Here is a 16,610-nt window from a genome sequence, read left to right as displayed (position 1 = left end):
TGGGATATGTAGATGGGTATATAGGGGATATGTAGATGGGTATATAGGGGATATGTAGATGGGTATATATGGGATATGTAGATGGGTATATAGGGATATGTAGATGGGTATATAGGGGATATGTAGATTGTTATATAGGGAAATGTAGATTGTTATATAGGGATATGTAGATGGGTATATAGGGGATATGTAGATGGGTATATAGGGGATATGTAGATGGTATATAGGGGATATGTAGATGATATATAGGGGATATGTAGATGGTATATAGGGGATATGTAGATGATATATAGGGGATATGTAGATGGTATATAGGGGATATGTAGATGGTATATAGGGGATATATAGATGGGTATATAGGGGATATGTAGATGGGTATATAGAGGATATGTAGATGGATATATAGGGGATATGTATATGGGTGTATAGGGAAATGTAGATGGGCATATAGGGGATATGTAGATGGGTATATAGGGGATATGTAGATGGGTATATAGGGGATATGTAGATGGTATATAGGGGATATGTAGATGGGTATATATGGGATATGTAGATGGTATATAGGGGATATATAGATGGGTATATAGGGGATATGTAGATGGGTATATAGAGGATATGTAGATGGATATATAGGGGATATGTAGATGGGTGTATAGGGAAATGTAGATGGGTATATAGGGGATATGTAGATGGGTATATAGGGGATATGTAGATGGGTATATAGGGGATATGTAGATGGGTATATAGGGGATATGTAGATGGGTATATAGGGGATATGTAGATGGGTATATAGGGGATATGTAGATGGTATATAGGGGATATATAGATGGGTATATATGGAATATGTAGATGGGTATATAGGGGATATGTAGATGGGTATATAGAGGATATGTAGATGGGTATATAGGGGATATGTAGATGGGTATATAGGGGATATATAGATGGGTATATAGGGGATATGTAGATGGGTATATAGGGAATTTGTAGATGGTATATAGGGGATATGTAAATGGGTATATATGGGATATGTAGATGGGTATATAGGGGATATGTAGATGGGTATATAGGGGATATGTAGATGGGTATATAGGGGATATGTAGATGGGTATATAGGGGATATGTAGATGGGTATATAGGGGATATGTAGATGGGTATATAGGGGATATGTAGATGGTATATAGGGGATATATAGATGGGTATATAGGGGATATGTAGATGGGTATATAGGGGATATGTAGATGGTATATAGGGGATATGTAGATGGGTATATATTGGATATGTAGATGGTATATAGGGGATATATAGATGGGTATATAGGGGATATGTAGATGGGTATATAGAGGATATGTAGATGGATATATAGGGGATATGTAGATGGGTGTATAGGGAAATGTAGATGGGTATATAGGGGATATGTAGATGATATATAGGGGATATGTAGATGGGTATATAGGGGATATGTAGATGGATATATAGGGGATATGTAGAGGGGTATATATGGGATATGTAGATGGTATATAGGGGATATATAGATGGGCATATAGGGGATATGTAGATGGGTATATAGGGGATATGTAGATGGGTATATAGGGGATATGTAGATGGTATATAGGGGATATGTAGATGGGTATATATGGGATATGTAGATGGTATATAGGGGATATATAGATGGGTATATAGGGGATATGTAGATGGGTATATAGAGGATATGTAGATGGATATATAGGGGATATGTAGATGGGTGTATAGGGAAATGTAGATGTGTATATAGGGGATATGTAGATGGGTATATAGGGGATATGTAGATGGGTATATAGGGGATATGTAGATGGGTATATAGGGGATATGTAGATGGTATATAGGGGATATGTAGATGGGTATATATGGGATATGTAGATGGTATATAGGGGATATATAGATGGGTATATAGGGGATATGTAGATGGGTATATAGAGGATATGTAGATGGATATATAGGGGATATGTAGATGGGTGTATAGGGAAATGTAGATGGGTATATAGGGGATATGTAGATGATATATAGGGGATATGTAGATGGGTATATAGGGGATATGTAGATGGATATATAGGGGATATGTAGATGGGTATATATGGGATATGTAGATGGTATATAGGGGATATATAGATGGGTATATAGGGGATATGTAGATGGGTATATAGAGGATATGTAGATGGATATATAGGGGATATGTAGATGAGGGTATAGGGGATATGTAGATGGTATATAGGGGAAATGTAGATGGGGATATAGGGGATATATAGATGGGTATATAGGGATATGTAGATGGGTATATAGGGGATATGTAGATTGTTATATAGGGAAATGTAGATTGTTATATAGGGATATGTAGATGGGTATATAGGGGATATGTAGATGGGTATATAGGGGATATGTAGATGGTATATAGGGGATATGTAGATGATATATAGGGGATATGTAGATGGTATATAGGGGATATGTAGATGATATATAGGGGATATGTAGATGATATATAGGGGATATGTAGATGGGTATATAGGGAAATATAGATTGTTATATAGGGAAATGTAGATTGTTATATAGGGATATGTAGATGGTATATAGGGGATATGTAGATGATATATAGGGGATATGTAGATGGTATATAGGGGATATGTAGATGATATATAGGGGATATGTAGATGGTATATAGGGGATATGTAGATGGGTATATAGGGGATATGTAGATGGGTATATAGGGGATATGTAGATGGGTATATAGGGGATATGTAGATGGTATATAGGGGATATATAGATGGGTATATATGGAATATGTAGATGGGTATATAGGGGATATGTAGATGATATATAGTGGATATGTAGATGGTATATAGGGGATATGTAGATGATATATAGGGGATATGTAGATGGTATATAGGGGATATGTAGATGGTATATAGGGGATATGTAGATGGTATATAGGGGATATGTAGATGGTATATAGGAGATATGTAGATGGTATATAGGGGATATGTAGATGATATATAGGGGATATGTAGAGGATATATAGGGGATATGTAGATGGTATATAGGGGATATGTAGATGGTATATAGGGGATATGTAGATGGTATATAGGGGATATATAGATGGGTATATAGGGGATATGTAGATGGGTATATAGAGGATATGTAGATGGATATATAGGGGATATGTAGATGAGGGTATAGGGGATATGTAGATGGTATATAGGGGAAATGTAGATGGGGATATAGGGGATATATAGATGGGTATATAGGGATATGTAGATGGGTATATAGGGGATATGTAGATTGTTATATAGGGAAATGTAGATTGTTATATAGGGATATGTAGATGGGTATATAGGGGATATGTAGATGGGTATATAGGGGATATGTAGATGGTATATAGGGGATATGTAGATGATATATAGGGGATATGTAGATGGTATATAGGGGATATGTAGATGATATATAGGGGATATGTAGATGATATATAGGGGATATGTAGATGGGTATATAGGGAAATATAGATTGTTATATAGGGAAATGTAGATTGTTATATAGGGATATGTAGATGGTATATAGGGGATATGTAGATGATATATAGGGGATATGTAGATGGTATATAGGGGATATGTAGATGATATATAGGGGATATGTAGATGGTATATAGGGGATATGTAGATGGGTATATATGGGATATGTAGATGGTATATAGGGGATATGTAGATGGTATATAGGGGATATGTAGATGGTATATAGGGGATATGTAGATGGATATATAGGGGATATGTAGATGGGTATATAGGGGATATGTAGATGGGTATATAGGGGATATGTAGATGATATATAGTGGATATGTAGATGGTATATAGGGGATATGTAGATGATATATAGGGGATATGTAGATGGTATATAGGGGATATGTAGATGGTATATAGGGGATATGTAGATGGTATATAGGGGATATGTAGATGGTATATAGGAGATATGTAGATGGTATATAGGGGATATGTAGATGATATATAGGGGATATGTAGAGGATATATAGGGGATATGTAGATGGTATATAGGGGATATGTAGATGGTATATAGGGGATATGTAGATGGTATATAGGGGATATGTAGATGGTATATAGGGGATATGTAGATGATATATAGGGGATATGTAGATGATATATAGGGGATATGTAGATGGTATATAGGGGATATGTAGATGATATATAGGGGATATGTAGATGGGTATATAGGGAAATGTAGATTGTTATATGTAGATTGTTATATAGGGATATGTAGATTGTATATAGGGGATATGTAGATGATATATAGGGGATATGTAGATGGTATATAGGGGATATGTAGATGATATATAGGGGATATGTAGATGGTATATAGGGGATATGTAGATGGGTATATAGGGGATATGTAGATGGTATATAGGGGATATGTAGATGGTATATAGGGGATATGTAGATGGTATATAGGGGATATGTAGATGGATATATAGGGGATATGTAGATGGATATATAGGGGATATGTAGATGGGTATATAGGGGATATGTAGATGATATATAGGGGATATGTAGATGGATATATAGGGGATATGTAGATGGATATATAGGGGATATGTAGATGGGTATATAGGGGATATGTAGATGATATATAGGGGATATGTAGATGGTATATAGGGGATATGTAGATGATATATAGGGGATATATAGATGGTATATAGGGGATATGTAGATGGTATATAGGGGATATGTAGATGGTATATAGGGGATATGTAGATGGTATATAGGGGATATGTAGATGGTATATAGGAGATATGTAGATGGTATATAGGGGATATGTAGATGATATATAGGGGATATGTAGAGGATATATAGGGGATATGTAGATGGTATATAGGGGATATGTAGATGGTATATAGGGGATATGTAGATGGTATATAGGGGATATGTAGATGGTATATAGGGGATATGTAGATGATATATATGGGATATGTAGGAGATGATCCATTCTATTTAAGGTAGAAGACAAGTCATATGGAGAGAAACCAGAAACCCACTGTAATAATAAAGGGAGAATAAAGGCAGACAGACAGATAAGCAGAGAAACAGATAGGCAGAGAGACAGACAGGCAGAGAGACAGACAGGCAGACAGTGGGTTAGGCAGACAAACAGATAGCAGACAGGCAGACAGACAGATAGCAGACAGGCAGACAGTGGGTTAGACAGACAGACAGACAGACAGACAGACAGACAGACAGACAGACAGACAGACAGACAGACACAGGGAGGAAGGCAGGCAGACAGACAGACAGACAGACAGACAGACAGACAGACAGACAGACAGACAGACAGACAGACACAGGGAGGAAGGCAGGCAGACAGACAGACAGACAGACAGACAGACAGATAGGCAGACACAGGGAGGAAGGCAGGCAGACAGATAGGGAGGGAGGCAGTCAGTCAGTCAGAGCATGTGTGTGCGTGTGTGTAATTTGCCTGATAACACCAGCGAGGCTGAGTGGATTAATTCAGCGGACAGCATTGATTAACTCATTAGCATATGAAAAGCCGTCCGACCTCAAAGACGATCCCAGATAATGCAGATGATAAAAGGTCGATGCAACAGAAACGAAGCTATTGGGTTTCATAGAATATTAACAATTTATTTTGAAACGTTGATGGTGATAGACTTTTGATATACTGTTTGTGTACAATATTTGATTTACTGACATGTTGAATATTGGCAGCTTAATGAAGACATTGCTTATCATGTGTAAACCTTTAACTAAAAACATCATCGTTCTCTAACATGGTCTGCAAAGACAACGGACCCATAGACGGGTTGGTTGTTTAGCAACAAAACTGACGCGTGCGTAACTATGGGCCAAACCGACGCGTGCGTAACTATGGGCCAAACCGACGCGTGCGTAACTATGGGACTAAACAGACCGTGTTGGCTAAGATTGTTGACAACATGTAAACTATATTTAATCTCCAATTGTTTATTGAAAACATAAATACATTTTGCACAATGAGCACTTGTTGTCTCTCACATACATAGTTACAGTTGTTGGTTAGCTATTTCTCTCTCTCTCTCTCTCTCTCTCTCTCTCTCTCTCTCTCTCTCTCTCTCTCTCTCTCTCTCTCTCTCTCTCTCTCCATCTCTTTCTCCATCTCTCTCTCTCCGTCTCTCTCTCCGTCTCTCTCTCCATCTCTCTCTCTCTGTCTCCCTCTCCATCTCTCCATCTCTCTCTCTGGTCCCTCAAACACACATTCTAAGATACCTTTTCCCAAGATTTGGTCTTCGGCATTTTGCAACAACACAATTATTCACAACTGTTTTCCCACCTTATGGCGAGAAAACATTTAAGAAAAGAAACAAAAGAAGAAAAGGTAGAAGTTTGATGGAATATTGAACCTGTCACTTCCTGTTCTGTTGCCTGTATGTGCGCTCGGCGGCCATTCAGACAGCATAGCCATGGCAACCGTTTCATAATGCACCTTCTCAGAGGTTTCCTTTTTATCCTACGTGTCTATGTACGTGAGACACACACACACACACACACACACACACACACACACACACACACACACACACACACACACACACACACACACACACACACACCTCTGTGTGATTGAGCTGGTCATAGTGTTGGAGAATGTTTACAGTTTTCAGGTGTAATTGGTGAGTACAGAATTCTAAACCGATAACACATGTAATGCCCCCCTTTATCTTCTGTTCATTGGGGTTTCACACATCTTTCATTGAGGTTTCACACATCTTTCATTGGGGTTTCACACATCTTTCATTGGGGTTTCACACATCTTTCATTGAGGTTTCACACATCTTTCACCTCTGAGTCATTCATGCAAAAAAAAAAAACTTTTCTGTGAAATAACATGCGGACATTTAGTTTAGTCCCCCGATACATCAGATAATGATTGGCTCACCGTTTTAACCAATAGGAAAAATACAAGATGTACATTTCTGAACTATTATATTTGAAGTGCTGATGAGAAAGAATAGTAGATAGTAAATATAATTTTCCATACAGTATTTGACTATAACTTAACATGCACAGTTGTTTATGACTGTTATCCATTGGCAGGTTGTGAGCATTTTGAGTCTTACATTGTCCTTGTCCTGATACAGAACATAGGATATATCATCAGATATGAAGGGGCGTAGTAAAGCGGTTGGCTACTGTTAAAACACAGCGCTGTGTTTCATGCCATTTCTGCCCCATGCAACATTGTAGAAAATCACATTTTCTACATGACTTGTCAAATAATACAGTGTATCAACCCGTATCACTTGAAATTCATCAGCTTAGAGTGTATCGAATGAAATTCAGATAACGAGGCCGAATATTGTTAGATATATAACCCAGGTAATTTCAGCAATGCATCGTACACTATGATTCCAAATGGTAATGCACAGAGTGACTCTTTCCACTTTGTCCTTTTTGAAGCATACTGGCCAATGGAGGACGATGAGGTAGTATTTACATCCATATATGACTTGGTTTTTACCTTACAACATAAATCAATGTCCAATTGATTGTGTGTTCACCAGTGTTCACCAGTTATCAAACTATATACCTTACAAATTTTTTATGCTTTAGAACTATTTTCCCAAGTATGTGGTCAATTTTCTTAACTCCAAGCTGGTAACACTTGCAATGCAGCCAGTCTTACATTCAAAACCGTTCATTGCTCATTCATTTTGTTTGCAGACATCTTTCGCCACACAACCATAGATCCAAAAATATAGGTTTACTGTGAAATGTAATCACTACATTGGTTTAATCAGCAAAACATGATATCTTCTCAATTGAGTTATTTTAATTAAACCAATACCAAACATTGCCCTTTGACTGTAGTATGCTACGGTACATTATACTGTTTTCACATTAGGCAATACACTTGTTTTCTGTTAAACTGTTACCCATTAAAGTTGACTGAACATCACATTCCCATACTTTATATCCCATGTGTGATCATTGAATACATTTTTCACCATGTAATCAAATGAAGGAAATAACAGATTTTTTATTTTATTTTACCTTTATTTAACTAGGCAAGTTAGTTAAGAACAAATTCTTATTTACAATTGACGGCCTACCCCGGCCAAACCGGGAGAAAAGGAGAAAGACAGAGAGAAAGAGAAAGCGAAGGGTTTAACGGTTATTTTCCTCACCAATGGGTGTGTCTGCCTGTAGAGGTGACCTATTTTACTAAGGATAGCAGATCAAAGCCTTCTCTCCTCCTCACATTGATCCTATAGTTTTATGATGCTGCTCGAGTATTGCAGTGCGGTAGCAGAGAGAACAGTCTATGACTCGGGTGACTGGAGTCTTTGACACTTCTGGGCCTTTTCTCTGACACCGGATAGTATATAGGTCCTGTATGGCAGGAAGCTTGGCCCCAGTGATGTACACATTACCCTCTGTAGCGCATTACGGTCGGATGCCCGAACAGTTGTCAAGATGCTCAGACCCTAGTCTACAGGCAAGGTAGTCCTGTAGAACTTAGTAGGGGAAGTCTCTCCTCACATCGATATTTTACCATGCTGCTCAGATAAAAACCAATGAGGAAGGGAAAATAAAGTGTTACTTGTAAAACTAAATCTTTGTAGAAACATCCAGCCAACAGGAAGGATGAACAACAATGACGGTTTTTTTTTGTGAAGGATGAAGCACAACGTAAAGGAGAGAGGATGGATGGATGTTCCACAGCAGGATACCCCTAAATAAACATATTGTAACGGCCCTGGGTTTTATAAGCGCGGATATCGACTCTGCCGTTCGAGAATGCTTTTGCGGCACAGTCGATAACGCGCTGGACTTCGGGCTAGAAGGCCGAGGGTTCGAGACCCGCTCCCTGCCTGTTTCATTACAATATCTAAATTTAACAGATCTAGGGCCTATCAAGATGTGTAGCCCAGTGAAGGCCACTATATCTGTAATGGACACGTATTTCCAAATTGCCCCAATAATCGTGTCAGATGTAAATGCAGCTGTTTGCTCCGCCCCTTGTGGTATATTGTAAAACCGTGTACAGTTGAGGACCACTCAATATCACAGTTTTGTTTCCACGGAGACGCGTCTAGGGGGGAAAAGAGGGGAGAGAGAGCACAGGGAGACAGACGGCAGGATTACGCTCAGACAGACACGAAGCGCGCTTTTGGGTGATTCGCGACCATAAACCATTTCCCGGTAAGACGTCAGTTGATAGGATTTATGTTGTTTGATGTACTGCATGTTTAACCGTCGGATATGTATAGTAGCTTGATGTTTAGGCTACGATGCAATTCATCACACTTAAAACGTACACCCCGCAGACGGGTGTCAACGGTTTTGAATAAGCAGAATTGGATTTGATTCCTAAACCACTTCGTTAGAAAAGCGGATTGGCTTGGCGATATTTCGATAATCAGCCATGTGTTACTACAATGATGACATTGGCAACTGACAGTCGCCTAAATAGACTAAGTGAGAAGACAGTGAACTGACAGTCGCCTAAATAGACTAAGTGAGAAGACAGTGAACTGACAGTCGCCTAAATAGACTAAGTGAGAAGACCGCGAGGGGAATTAGTCTGTTTGCCTGATGTGTTCTTTGGCTCTAGGTCTCTCTCTCTGTCTCTCTCTCTGTCTCTCTCTCTCTCTCTCTCTCTCTCTCTCTCTGTCTCTCTCTCTGTCTCTCTCTCTCTCTCTCTGTCTCTCTCTCTGTCTCTCTGTCTCTCTCTCTCTCTCTCTGTCTCTCTCTCTGTCTCTCTGTCTCTCTCTCTCTCTCTCTGTCTCTCTCTCTGTCTCTCTCTCTGTCTCTCTCTCTCTCTCTCTCTCTGTCTCTCTCTCTCTCTCTCTCTCTCTCTCTCTGTCTCTCTGTCTCTCTCTCTGTCTCTCTCTCTCTCTCTCTCTCTCTCTCTCTCTCTGTCTCTCTCTCTGTCTCTCTCTCTCTCTCTCTCTCTCTCTCTCTCTCTCTGTCTCTCTCTCTGTCTCTCTCTCTCTCTCTCTCTCTCTCTCTCTCTGTCTCTCTCTCTGTCTCTCTCTCTCTCTCTCTCTCTCTCTCTCTCTCTGTCTCTCTCTCTGTCTCTCTCTCTCTCTCTCTCTCTCTCTCTCTCTCTCTCTGTCTCTCTCTCTGTCTCTCTCTCTCTCTCTCTGTCTCTCTCTCTCTCTCTCTGTCTCTCTCTCTCTCTCTCTCTCTGTCTCTCTCTCTCTCTGTCTCTGTCTCTCTCTCTCTCTCTCTCTATCCTCTTGCCTCTGAACATTGAAGGCAGGTTATCGTTTTTTTTTTTTGGCATGTTCTGGAGGCAGCTCTGCAGAGTGGTCACTAGCTGGCACAGCCACAAAGTCATTACAATCAGATTTGAAAACTAACCCTAACCTACACTCTAAACTTAACCACACTGCTAACCCTAATACCTAACGCAAACCCTTAAATTGACCAATGTGCTCATTTTTTGGTTTTCGTACCCCTTTTTTTTAACATTATAGACCATTTTAACTTGGCAGATGACCCATCTACAGAAGCAGAAATCGTTTAGTTATGCCTCCATGACAAGACTCATCACAAGAAATGTCAACCTGGCATCTTGAAGACCTTTGGCTGTTTCAGTCTATGCGCGGGCAGCGCAATAGCTGTGCGTTAAACGCATTTTATCAGTGGTAGTATGCGAAGTTGAAGTTTGATGCCACAAATGCATTTTTGTAGCTTACATTTCTGCGTCTTAAATAGCCCACTTCAGTGAGTCATGTCAGCGGAGGACATAGCACGTCTGGATAAGAGCGTCTGCTAAATGACTTAAATGTAAATGTAAATCTAGTTGGAACTGAGGGAGAACCGGTGAATGTTTGTCATCAAAGTCTGAATGTGTGAAACTCAAGTGAGGACTGGAATATATGTGTTTTGGTTTAGTAATGGGAGGTCTGGACCCCCCCCCCCCCCCCCCCTCTAATGGGAGGTGGAGGCCTGTTGAAAACAGGTTTGGACCTTCCCCCCCCCCCCCCCCCTCCCTCTAATGGGAGGCGGATGCCTGTTGAAAACAGGTCTGGACCTTCTCACCCCCCCCCCCCCCCTCTAATGGGAGGCGGATGCCTGTTGAAAACAGGTCTGGACCTTCTCACCCCCCCCCCCCCCCCCTCTAATGGGAGGCGGATGCCTGTTGAAAACAGGTCTGGACCTTCTCACCCCCCCCCCCCCCCTCTAATGGGAGGCGGATGCCTGTTGAAAACAGGTCTGGACCTTCTCACCCCCCCCCCCCCCCCTCTAATGGGAGGCGGATGCCTGTTGAAAACAGGTCTGGACCTTCTCACCCCCCCCCCCCCCCCTCTAATGGGAGGCGGATGCCTGTTGAAAACAGGTCTGGACCTTCTCACCCCCCCCCCCCCCCCCTCTAATGGGAGGCGGATGCCTGTTGAAAACAGGTCTGGACCTTCTCACCCCCCCCCCCCCCCTCTAATGGGAGGCGGATGCCTGTTGAAAACAGGTCTGGACCTTCTCACCCCCCCCCCCCCCCCTCTCCAAGTCAACTGTCACACCGACTCAACGCCAGCAGAAGGAAAAACAGTCCCTTGAGGACAGCAACAACCGATGTTTCATGCATCTCTGTCCACAGAATAAGTAGGCCTATTTTAAACTCTCATCTTTCAGAAACTAATCATACTAATAAAGACAAATACCAGATCATTCAGAGAGGGGTTGGGTTAAATGTGGAAGACACATTTCAGTTGAATGCAGTCAGTTGTACAACTGACTAGGTATCTCCCCTTTCATTCAGTTGTACAACTGACTAGGTATCTCCCCTTTCATTCAGTTGTACAACTGACTAGGTATCTCCCCTTTCATTCAGTTGTACAACTGACTAGGTATCTCCCCTTTCATTCAGTTGTACAACTGACTAGGTATCTCCCCTTTCATTCAGTTGTACAACTGACTAGGTATCTCCCCTTTCATTCAGTTGTACAACTGACTAGGTATCCCCCCCCCCCTTTACCCTTCTTCTTCCATCTTCAGCCTTACAGTCAGAATCTTGATGGCATGCTTGCTGCCCTTCTTTCTTTTATTTAAATCATGTTTTATGACTGTCAGACAGGGCAATCAAAATCACATTAAATCCCTAATTGCCACTGTGAATAATCATTTGAGTTCAAAAGTTATTCATGAATTGTGAGCCTTAGAACAAAGATAAATGAGGAGTTAATAGCGAATGATTAAACACCTACTGAGGGAGTCAGGGGTGGACCAGGCATGAGTCTCTCTGCATAATTAAGACAATCGTGGCCTGCGTTCCAAATGGCACCCTATTCCCTATCTAGTGCACTACGTTTGACCGCGTTCCAAATGGCACCCTATTCCCTATCTAGTGCACTACGTTTGACCGGGGCCCTATGGGCCATGGCACCCTATTCCCTATGGGTCCTAGCCAAAAGTAGTGCACTACATAGGGAATAGGGTGACAATTGGGACCAAAGACAATCTTCTCATCACATTAATATGCATATCTTCTCTTCACATTAAATTAATATGCATATCTTCTCTTCACATAAATATGCATATATTTTCTTCACATTAATATGCATATCTTCTCTTCACATTAATATGCATATATTCTCTTCACATTAATATGCATATCTTCTCTTCACATTAATATGCATATCTTCTCTTCACATTAATATGCATATCTTCTCATCACATTAATATGCATATCTTCTCTTCACATTAATATGCATATCTTCTCTTCACATTAATATGCATATCTTCTCTTCACATTAATATGCATATCTTCTCTTCACATTAATATGCATATCTTCTCTTCACATTAATATGCATATCTTCTCATCACATTAATATGCATATCTTCTCTTCACATTAATATGCATATCTTCTCATCACATTAATATGCATATCTTCTCATCACATTAATATGCATATCTTCTCATCACATTAATATGCATATCTTCTCTTCACATTAATATGCATATCTTCTCTTCACATAAATATACATATATTTTCTTCACATTAATATGCATATCTTCTCTTCACATTAATATGCATATATTCTCTTCACATTAATATGCATATCTTCTCTTCACATTAATATGCATATCTTCTCTTCACATTAATATGCATATCTTCTCTTCACATTAATATGCATATCTTCTCTTCACATTAATATGCATATCTTCTCTTCACATTAATATGCATATCTTCTCTTCACATTAATATGCATATCTTCTCATCACATCAATATGCATATCTTCTCATCGCATCAATATGCATATCTTCTCTTCACATTAATATGCATATCTTCTCTTCACATTAATATGCATATCTTCTCATCACATTAATATGCATATCTTCTCTTCACATTAATATGCATATCTTCTCTTCACATTAATATGCATATCTTCTCATGACATTAATATGCATATCTTCTCATCACATTAATATGCATATCTTCTCTTCACATTAATATGCATATATTCTCTTCACATTAATATGCATATCTTCTCTTCACATTAATATGCATATCTTCTCTTCACATTAATATGCATATCTTCTCTTCACATTAATATGCATATCTTCTCTTCACATTAATATGCATATCTTCTCTTCACATTAATATGCATATCTTCTCTTCACATTAATATGCATATCTTCTCTTCACATTAATATGCATATCTTCTCATCACATCAATATGCATATCTTCTCATCGCATCAATATGCATATCTTCTCTTCACATTAATATGCATATCTTCTCTTCACATTAATATGCATATCTTCTCATCACATTAATATGCATATCTTCTCTTCACATTAATATGCATATCTTCTCATCACATTAATATGCATATCTTCTCATCACATTAATATGCATATCTTCTCTTCACATTAATATGCATATCTTCTCTTCACATTAATATGCATATCTTCTCTTCACATTAATATGCATATCTTCTCTTCACATTAATATGCATATCTTCTCTTCACATTAATATGCATATCTTCTCTTCACATTAATATGCATATCTTCTCTCCACAGTAATATGCATATGTTCTCTTCACATTAATATGCATATCTTCTCTTCACATTAATATTCATATATTCTCTTCACATGAATATTAATATCTTCTCTCCAAAGTAATATGCATATGTTCTCTTCACATTAATATGCATATCTTCGCATCACATTAATATTCATATCTTCTCTTCACAGTAATATGCATATCTTTGCATCACATTAATATTCATATCCCTGTGATTGGAACTCATCTACAGCAGACGTCTGCAATCTAATTAGTGTTTGTTCGTAAAAACTGGACTTGAAAGAAGCGAGAATATTGGTAGAATTGGAATGGGAGGGAGCGAGAGTAGAAGGGAGAGAGAGTGGGAGGGAGAGAGAGTGGAAGGGAGAGAGAGTGGGAGGGAGAGAGAGTGGAAGGGAGCGAGAGTAGAAGGGAGAGAGAGTGGGAGGGAGAGAGAGTGGAAGGGAGAGAGAGTGGGAGGGAGAGAGAGTGGAAGGGAGCGAGAGTAGAAGGGAGAGAGAGTGGGAGGGAGAGAGAGTGGAAGGGAGAGAGAGTGGGAGGGAGAGAGAGTGGAAGGGAGTGAGAGTGGAAGGGAGAGAGATGGAAGGGAGAGAGAGAGGAAGGGAGAGAGAGTGGAAGGGAGAGAGAGTGGAAGGGAGAGAGAGTGGAAGGGAGCGAGAGTGGAAGGGAGCGAGAGTGGAAGGGAGCGAGAGTGGGAGTGAGAGAGAGTGGGAGGGAGAGAGTGTGGAAGGGAGAGAGAGTGGGAGGGAGAGAGAGTGGAAGGGAGAGAGAGTGGGAGGGAGAGAGAGTGGGAGAGAGAGAGTGTGGGAGGGAGAGAGTGTGGGAGGGAGAGAGAGTGGGAGGGAGAGAGATGGGAGAGAGAGAGTGTGGGAGGGAGAGAGAGTGAAAGGGATAGAATGGGAGGTAGAGAGAGTGGAAGGGATAGAGATGGGAGGGAGAGAGAGTGGGAGGGAGAGAGAGTGGAAGGGAGAGAGAGTGAAAGGGAGAGAGATGGGAGGGAGAGAGAGTGGAAGGGAGAGAGATTGGAGGGAGAGAGAGTGGAAGGGAGAGAGAGTGGGAGGGATAGAGATGGGAGAGAGAGAGTGTGGGAGGGAGGGGGAGAGTGAAAGGGATAGAATGGGAGGTAGAGATAGTGGAAGGGAGAGAGATGGGAGGGAGAGAGAGTGGGAGGGAGAGAGAGTGGAAGGGAGCGAGAGTGAAAGGGAGAGAGAGTGGAAGGGAGAGAGTGTGGGAGGGAGATAGTGTGGGAGTGTGGGAGGGAGGGAGTGTGGGAGGGAGAGAGAGTGGGAGGGAGAGAGATGGGAGAGAGAGAGTGTGGGAGGGAGAGAGAGTGAAAGGGATAGAATGGGAGGTAGAGAGAGTGGAAGGGAGAGAGAGTGGGAGGGAGAGAGAGTGGAAGGGAGCGAGAGTGAAAGGGAGAGAGATGGGAGGGAGAGAGAGTGGAAGGGAGAGAGATGGGAGGGAGAGAGATGGGAGGGAGAGAGAGTGGGGGGAGAGAGATGGGAGGGAGAGAGAGTGGAAGGGATGGAATGGGAGGGAGAGAGAGTGAGAGGGAGAGCGAGTGGAAGGGAGAGAGAGTGGGAGGGAGAGAGAGTAGAAGGGAGAGAGAGTGAAAGGGAGAGAATGGGAGGGAGAGAGAGTGGGAGGGAGAGAGAGTGGGAGGGAGAGAGATGGGAGGGAGAGAGAGTGGAAGGGAGAGAATGGGAGGCAGAGAGAGTAGAAGGGAGAGAGAGTGGAAGGGAGAGAGAGTGGGAGAGAGAGAGTGGGAGGGAGAGAGAGTGGAAGGGAGAGAGAGTGGGAAGAGAGATTGAGGGAGTGAGAGATGAATAATGACAGAGAGAGGGAGAGCGAAAGAAAGAGAGAAGGTGTGATTGAGTTGGACATGGAGATGCCTGCTGGGTGGTTGTCTAGACAGATTGGTTTCCCAGGTTACATTTGACATCCAACTGAATACAGACTGAATACAGACTGAATACAAACTGAATACAAACTGAATACAGACTGAATACAGACTTAATACAGACTGATTATAGATACATGTCTCTGCCTGTTCCCATCTGATATTATCATGTATCTCTGTCTCTGCCTGTTCCCATCTGATATTATCATGTATCTCTGTCTCTGCCTGTTCCCATCTGATATTATCATGTATCTCTGTCTCTGCCTGTTCCCATCTGATATTATCATGTATCTCTGTCTCTGCCTGTTCCCATCTGATATTATCATGTATCTCTGTCTCTGCCTGTTCCCATCTGATATTATCATGTATCTCTGTCTCTGCCTGTTCCCATCTGATATTATCATGTATCTCTGTCTCTGCCTGTTCCCATCTGATATTATCATGTATCTCTGTCTCTGCCTGTTCCCATCTGATATTATCATGTATCTCTGTCTCTGCCTGTTCCCATCTGATATTATCATGTATCTCTGTCTCTGCCTGTTCCCATCTGATATTATCATGTATCTCTGTCTCTGCCTGTTCCCATCTGATATTATCATGTATCTCTGTCTCTGCCTGTTCCCATCTGATATTATCATGTAT

The 16,610-nt window shown here is 40.9% G+C and overlaps 1 protein-coding gene across 1 annotated transcript in view; it reads left to right on the top strand.

The window, feature by feature from the left end:
- Positions 1–9,104: 9,104 nt before the first annotated feature.
- LOC139560248 (uncharacterized) overlaps positions 9,105–16,610 on the top strand; it is a 26,344-nt gene continuing 18,838 nt past the window's right edge. Inside the window, exon 1 of the mRNA XM_071376865.1 lies at positions 9,105–9,233. The gene's annotated coding sequence lies outside the window, so the exon portion shown is untranslated. The remainder of the gene's footprint in view (positions 9,234–16,610) is intronic.

The sequence above is a fragment of the Salvelinus alpinus genome, chromosome 30 (genome assembly GCF_045679555.1).
Source record: "Salvelinus alpinus chromosome 30, SLU_Salpinus.1, whole genome shotgun sequence".
NCBI lineage: Eukaryota > Metazoa > Chordata > Actinopteri > Salmoniformes > Salmonidae > Salvelinus > Salvelinus alpinus.
Note: the sequence above shows the minus strand (reverse complement) of the source record. Positions and strands in the feature narration are given on the sequence as shown.